This window comes from Tursiops truncatus, chromosome 19, assembly GCF_011762595.2.
Source record: "Tursiops truncatus isolate mTurTru1 chromosome 19, mTurTru1.mat.Y, whole genome shotgun sequence".
In the NCBI taxonomy this organism is placed as follows: Eukaryota; Metazoa; Chordata; class Mammalia; order Artiodactyla; family Delphinidae; genus Tursiops; species Tursiops truncatus.
Window position 1 is genome coordinate 8,178,237 of NC_047052.1, and position 8,065 is coordinate 8,186,301.

Consider the following 8,065-nt stretch of genomic DNA (forward strand, 5'->3'; position numbering starts at 1 on the left):
CAGTATGGGGTCTCAGGCCCCACCCCAGAGTCCTAAATTAGAAAGGTCATTTTAAGCTGGTCTCCAGGTCGTTTGTGCGCACATTAAGATTTGAGAAGATGAATAAAACCTAAGAGCAAGGCAAATGCAGAAGCAAGTGGAAAATGGAAACTGGCCATCCAGGCAGTGGGCAGGCTGTGTGCAAAACATGAACCATCTGAGCACATTCAGGAAAAGCGGGTGATAAACCAGAGCAGGAGAGAATGTCTGCCTCTCACTGGCTGCAAGATCTCATCCAGCCTCAGTTTCCTCATTTGTAAAAGAGAGATAATATTAGTATCTGTTTCACAAAGTTGCAGTGAAGTTGAGTCAATCTCTGTAAAGTGTGTAGTAGAGAACTTGGCACATGGCAAGTCCAAGGTGTATTGGCTACTGTTATTGTCATTGTTATTCCTGTAAATTGGCTGCTCTGAAGACTTCCTGGGTGGGACACACTGCCCCCTTGAGGAACGTGCATTCAGAGTAAAAGATGGAACAAGCATGTTAGCTTGGCTGTTGAGACTGAAGGCAAATGCCCAAGATGCTTTCTAATTGTCTTCAGAAAGGAGCCTAAGTATCACCTCCTCTTAAAACCATCCATGTATTTCTTCTTATGTTTTTATTAGTATGAACAATATTACATGTAATCATATAATTAATCGTAGATAATGTCAAGAAAGATAATAGCCAATGTTTATTGACCGTCTGTTACATGCAGGTACTGTGTAAGTCCTTGTACAAGCGTTGCCTCAATTTAATCCTCTCAAATCTCTATGAGGCTATGAGTAATCTCACCCCCATTTTCACACATGGGGAAATCAAGGCTTGGCAGAGAGAGAAGAAATCCATCTGTTGATGTTGTCATACAACGGAGGCACAGGCAGGATGCTACAGGGCAAGCACAGGCAGGGGCCATCGAATGCACAGCCCCTCTCCAACTTCTCCCCACCTCCAGCTCAGATGCCCATCCTCTGGTGCCCAATGTTATCCCTGCAGTGAGCAAAATTCTAAAGATCTTCCCCCAAGATTCCCATCCTCTGATTATTTAATCGAATGCTAATCTAGGTACTGCTGGGAAGAGGTTTTGCCGAAGTAATTAGAGTCCCAAGTCACCTTAACACATGGAGATTATCCAGTTTGGCCTGACCCCATCAGATAAGCTCTTTAAAAGCAGAGAGTTTTCTCCCGCTGGTGGCAGAAGGGGAGTCAGAAAGATTTAAAGCACCAGGGGGACTTGACGTGCCATCTCTGGCTTTGAAGATGAAAGAGACCACGTGATGAGGACCCCAGAGGGGCTTCTAGAAGCTGAGAGTGGTCCTACTGATAGCCAGGAAGGAAGCTACACTTCAGTCCTACAGCAGAGAGGAACTAGATTCTGCCCATAACCTGAATGCATTTGGAAGCAGATTCCCTCCCCAAACCTCAGGATAGAGCCCCTTCCACCTGGCTGACACGTTGACTGTGGCCTTGTGAGGTCCTAAGCAGGGAACTCCACTAAGCCCACCTGGACATCTGACCAATGGAAACAGTTAGGTACTAAATAGTTGTCATTTTAAGCCGCTAAGTTTGCGGAAGTTCGTTACAGCAGTAGAAGACATACTGTAATACAGTCTCCATCCATGAAAACATCACACTATATCACACTGTTGGGTTTTCACTCCACAAATTTTTGGCTGTGAAATCAAAGGACATTGTTTTACTTTTCTCTCAAACAAGTAAACATAAAAGTGATAAAAGGATGTTTCCTGAAGGAAAGACTGGAGGAGGCATAGGTTTTTCTCCTTTTGATATTACACTTCCCTGACTCAAAGTTCAACTTCTTCCCTTCGTCATTGTCTGGCCTTGAGTTTTTCAATCAGTCTCTCCAGGACTCACTGTTATATCCATAAAATTGGGATAATCATAGGCTTATTGTATCATTGAGGATTAACTGATACTCATAAAGCATTTTTTTTTTTTTTTTTTTTTTTGCGGTACACAGGCCTCTCACTGTTGTGGCCTCTCGCGTTGCGGAGCACAGGCTCCGGACGCGCAGGCTCAGCGGCCATGGCTCACGGGCCCAGCTGCTCCGCGGCATGTGGGATCTTCCCAGACTGGGGCACAAACCCATGTCCCCTGCATCGGCAGGCGGACTCTCAACCACTGCGCCACCAGGGAAGCCCATCTCATAAAGCATTTGATTCACTGCTGAGCACACAGTGATCACTTGATAAGTGTTATCTGTACAACGGGATCTCTCCCTGGGTGGGTTAATGAATGAATAAATCCAGCAAGGAGGAGATAAGCCTGTTAACATCATCACCATTAACACAGCTCTCAGGTTTTGCATCCCAGGCCGTGCTTTGTACTAGGTCAGATCAACGCGTATTCCCAGATCCGTGAAACTGATGGATGATTCTCACAATGGGTCTGGAATGCAGAGGCATATCCTAAAGGAAATGGATGGGCAACCTAACTGGAGACTCTAATTGGAAACCGGGAGAACCACATGGCTCAGCTGGGATGACTCCGCAGGTGTTGGAACCACCAACAATTCGGTCATCCAAACTGCTAACTCAGGGAGTGGGCTGCTCACAGAGGGCCCACTGAATAACAGGACTGTCCATTCATTCAATCCTGAGCCAGCAGCCCCAGGTTGACAAAGCCAGACTCAACTCTAGCCTCATTTCACGGCATATGTTCATTTCAAGCCTTGCCAAGGAACCAAAGGTAGAAATCTACAAACATGTCTGCTGTTTTAACCAAGTGTGTAATACTCTTATCTTTTTAATTTTTCTAAAGGACAGGTAATCTGGACCAATATTTGTATGGCCTGTTTTTGTTGTTGCTTTTAAATCTAATGTGCTTTGTCGAAAAAAAACAGGTATCTTAAAAGAAAACAGTTTGTCACTGGGAAAAAAAAACAAAACAGAAATATTTAATGTCAAACCCCAGCCCTGCACACAATGGCAACTGGATTTTATTAGAGCTGGGTACAAGCTGACATCCTAAAACATGCTGTATAGGGAAAGAGGGAAGGTTTCATCCACACCCAGACAATGACTAGAGTCTCTCTTGCACTTTTCCCCAACCGTCCATTATTTGCAAAGCCCTCATGGAAGTGCCTTTTTCTACCTTTCTTCCCCTATATCCCTATTCTCTAATTTTAGCAAGTTAGAAAAGACCGTGGCACGCTGTGGAGGAGGAAGCTGGAATACTTGTAAATAACTGGCGGATGCAAAGATCCAATTCAGCTGAAGGGAAAAAGAAGAATGCAGGGTGCCGCGTGGTCCCTGCATGGGTGTGCATTCAGGGTCTGGCGCACAGAGGAGGGGACAACAGCAGAGAGGGCTGACCGGAACAATGGGCCGTCACAAATGCCATGTTATGTAACTGGGTTATTTGAATTCACAATTGTGAAGGCCACAATTGTAGGAGAAGGCGTGTCCCCCGGCTCCGTGGTGGGAGGGAAGCAGGCTCCTGTGCTCCCACCCAGGTGCCCTGGGAGCCGGCTCTGACCCTCCTGATGAGGCCAACAGCTGCCACTCAGGAGAGAAGGGCTGGGTTGCTCCTGGCATGGCAAAGGTGCCCAGTCACTGTGTGCAGCTGCACTTTTGGATGGTGGTAACAAAAGCAGGCAATGAGCGCATCAGATACCTTTCCTCATACAGCAACGGGCCATTGTGAATGACCCTGATATTTCCATTCACTGCATACTCCTTGAGCTCAAATGGTCTTCTCTGGGGCCCTCTAGAGAGTGCCTTCAGGCTGTAATTCACACGTTGCACTGCTGGGTCGAAGGACATGGACATGAATTTGCAGAAATTCATAGCCTCACAGGGAGTCAAGGAAAGCTGCTTGGGAGAGCTGAGCTTTGCAGGCAGCCTGGCCGTGGCCGTGGTAGAGACACCCAGGATCACTCTGAAGGCTACTTTCCATCGTGGTGGCTCGCGCGTAGCGCCTGATGAACCGGGCAGGAGCAGTGAAAAGACAGGCTTTCCCGGGCCTGCCTCCCAGTTTCACGTGAGCGCCCTGTTTGTAAGCCCTGAGCTGTGGCAACGGCGACGCCCAAGAGTGCCAGGGTCGCCTTCCCCACCCCCTCATCCTTGACCATCCAGCTCCTCAAACCCAGCTGGGATCTCCCTGCCTCTGTAACGCCCTCTTCAGGGTCCCTCCCCTAACCAGTCCCTCTTTGATTACCATGCCCTCTTTCCTGGGATGTTTATTAGTTCCTGCAGTCACTTCCCCCGCCCCCCTCTCCTGGTCTACTTGCAGACCTGCTCCCTCCCTAGAGTGTGCCCTGCCTGAGGGCGGAGGCCAGATCTTTCCACCTCTTTGTCTTTCATGTTCAGCTCTAAGGCGGCTTTATAATGTCCGAGTAATAAGAGTCTTTTTCCTGGATTCTGGGTGGTTGTAAAGAAGCTTTAGAATCTGTAAGCTCACTTGGCAGCAGGTACAGGCTGAGTCCTCTCTTCCTTGCACTTGCGGTTGTGTTGCTGTTGTGTATTTAAGCTGGACGTGCAGTCAGAGGCTTGGCTCTCAGTCTTCAGCGATTCCACCTGTCTGGGCAGATTCTGTTGGAGGTGATTTGCAATTCTTACTGGAGAGCTTTCCAGGCAGGAAGGGCCATGGGAACAAATGCCTCAGGGATTTGCTCACTCACTGGTGTCCTCAGGTAGAAATAGAGGGATGATGTTGATGATGATGACGATGTTCGTGATGATTTTGGTGATGATGTCGATAACTTGAATGGGTGTTTCTGCAGTGCTTAAGAACTTTTCATTTCTTTCCATGCTCACACTACAGAAGATAAGCAGAGGGTAGGTATGATGATTATTCTTCTTTTTTCTTTCCTTTAAAGAAACACTGTATTGGGGTATGATTAACGTGTAGAAAACTGTATATATTTAATGTATACAACTCAGTGAGTTGGGGGAAGAGTGTACACCTGTGAACCCATTACCACCATCAAGGCCATAGACATACCGGTCACCTCCCAAAGTTTCCTCCCACTTCCTTTATTAGTGTTACTGTTAAGTTATTATTATTATTATTGTATGAACACTTAAGATCTACCCTCCTAGAAAATGTTGCATATACAATAGAGTATTGCTAGCTATAAGCAGTATGCTATATAGCAGATCTCCAGAAATCATTTATGTTGCGTAAAACTTAAATAATGCGGGCTTCCCTGGTGGCGCAGTGGTTGAGCATCCACCTGCCGATGCAGGGGACACGGGTTCGTGCCCCGGTCTGGGAAGATCCCACATGCCGTGGAGGAGCTGGGCCCGTGAGCCATGGCCGCTGAACCTGCGCATCCGGAGCCTGTGCTCCGCGATGGGAGAGGCCACAACAGTGAGAGGCCCGCATACCGCAAAAAAAAAAAAAAAAACACTTAAATAATGCCCCTCCCTCAAGCTCCTGGCAACCACCATTCTACCCTCTGCTTCTATGAGTCTGACTATTAAAGTCACGCATCTTAGGGGAGCGACCACTGGTGCCCGAGCAGCGCTATATGTCCACATACTTCTCATCACTGCTTCCTGGTGTTACAAGCGTGTAAGCACGTGCACCCTTATGTTCATATGCACACATGAGTAGATACTTGCAGAGTTGGGTGTCTTACCTGTGCTATGTGCATGTGGGGAGGTGTGTGCTAGGGCATATCTTGTTTTGTCTGTTCGCAATAGAATGTCTGTATATGTGTGCACCATGTTTGTATGTGTCTCTCTCAACTTGGAAAAAGTATCAGGGTCCGAATGCGGCCATTATTAACATGGTGAAAAGCTCCCCTGGTGGCAGGTGCCCCCACCCCTGGTTCCCTCCCTCCTTGTCCTCTTTGAAACAATAAGACATTAAGTAGAGTCTGCCTTGGGTGGAGTGTGCATCCTCACCTTACCCCAAGCAGTACTGCAGAGAGGTTTGCAGATTTGGGGGAGGTAAACTTCCACCAGTGAAGACTTGCCTTTCAATGGGAAATTTACATTTCAACGCACCCTGTCATTGTTAATCTCAGACACTTGGCACTATCACCTACTTCCAGCCAGGCAACGCCCAGTCTGCAGGAGTCCATTGTAGACTCCAGGGCCCAGAGGCATGTATGAGTGTGGATATATGCAGATCTCACCGTCAGTGCCAAGGGGCATTTTGTGTTACCAGGCCATGGGTGGTGTCCCCTGAGACAGGAACCCTCCTGGTAGGAGCTGGGACTGCTGGGTGGCTTGTTCAGTCCTATTAAAGGTGAGAATACATTGAAGGCAGATGACAAGGTGAAGTTACCCTTTGTCTTATAAAGACAAACCGTTGACAGTTCAAAGAGGGAAGCAGGCTTCCTCGAAGTTCCCATTATTGCTCCCAATGCCAGATTCAGGGCACAGAAGCCTGGCTGGGGTTTATTTCTTTCCTTGATTGTCAGAAAGTAAGCTGCTTACTCCCAGGGTTTATTTTGCTTTGTTTTATTTTATGTCACATTATTTCATTTTGTTCAGATCTTCAAGTTCATGATTACTAGCCATGCCCTCATGGATCCTAGTACGTAGGTACACGTTAGACCTTTGTTCCTACCCCTTGTAACTGCTCATCTTGTTTTGAGTCTGTATAAAATCTTCCTACTTTTTCAAAAGTTCCTATCTGAATTGAAAGCCCACAGCCTCTCTTACAGCATCAAGCAATCCAAAAGGAGTTTTCTGATGTTTGCTGTGGGTCTGGAGCGTGAAAAGCCTTTTTGTTTTACACAGAAAGACACTGAACTCGGGGTCTGGCAAAATGCCTGAGGCCACTCAGTAAGTAGCTTTAGGAGAGCCAAGAGCCTCAGTGTGACAGGCAAAAATATCCAATAAAAGTTTCAACTTGTAAACTTTGGCAGACCACTGGGTGATGTGAAATGAACCATCTATCATGGAGGATCCATTCAGACAAGACTTGAGTCTTTATGAGTCTATCTGATGAATGTCAGGTACGGAAAATAGTAAAGGCATATAACAGTTACTGATTTTTGAAATTCTAAAATAGTGCTTTTTCCTTATGGAGGCAAAATGGCCAGAAGGTATAAAGGAGGAAGTTTCTTAAACATTTATATTTTCATCACACGGATGAAACCGAGATTTCCTTCCAGTCTTTTTTCTCCTTGTGTAAGAATATGGATACTGGAGTTGGAGGAGGGCTGAGGTCTCAGCTGGCTGTGCGGCAGGGGAATAACATTTCTGCTTTAAGCCACCCAGTTGGTGGTATTTTGTTATAGCAGCCCCAGGAAACTAATACAGTAAGATTCTTGTTTCTGTCCCTGTGTGAGCACTGGCCACCATTTTTGTTGGTTGGTTTTGTTTGGTTTGGCTTTTGATAGAAAAAGCACAGGTCATAAGACGTAAACGTTTGGGATTCGTGAGCCGAGAGGTTGCCTAGGGGTCAACAAAGTACAAGAACAGCTCCTGGAACAGACATTAAATGCTATGTGTGTGCTTACCTGTTCCTCTTCCTGGACACACAGGCAGGCTTCCTGGGCTCCTTTAGAGTTAAGTTGATGACAACATCCTGCTGCCAGGCCTTCAATTTCTCTTTCTGCTGCCGTGACCTTGGAGGCAACTGCTCTACATGCACAGAGACAAGAGGCAGGGGAGCCATCCACTCCCCATCAGACTTTGTGTGCCTGAGAAATAAACTTTATTTGTGTTATGCTGGGATATTGGGTTTACTTTGTAATTTAGAAAATTCCTATCCCATCCTCTTACCCCACCAGGGGTTGTTCGCAAAAGGTTTAAAGGGGATGTTCAGGGAACTGAGAATACAGCATCATTGACCCTGGTGGCAGACTTTTAAAGGAAGTCCACACTCTGAGACCCATCTCCTCCTCCCACCCATATCCTTGCAGCTTGGAGAAAGTGTCATTAAACAAAGTGCAGTAATTGCGGGCTTGGGCTCAAGAGTCAGAAATCCTGGATTTTAATATATACTAGCTATATGACCCGGGGCAAATTCCCTATATGCTCAGAACATCAGTTTGCTCATGTGTAAGGTGGGATGGTAGCAGCTGTCTCTTAGACCTTTTGAGAGGTTTCAACCCAATGTGATG

At 46.6% G+C, this 8,065-nt stretch overlaps 1 long non-coding RNA gene across 1 annotated transcript; it reads left to right on the forward strand.

Annotated features, from left to right (window-relative positions):
- Positions 1 to 4,163: 4,163 nt before the first annotated feature.
- LOC109550792 (uncharacterized) lies at positions 4,164 to 7,676 on the forward strand. Its single transcript, XR_002177460.3, has 2 exons — positions 4,164 to 4,817; positions 7,484 to 7,676. It is a non-coding gene; the product is annotated as an uncharacterized lncRNA (long non-coding RNA).
- The last annotated feature ends 389 nt before the right edge of the window (positions 7,677 to 8,065 follow it).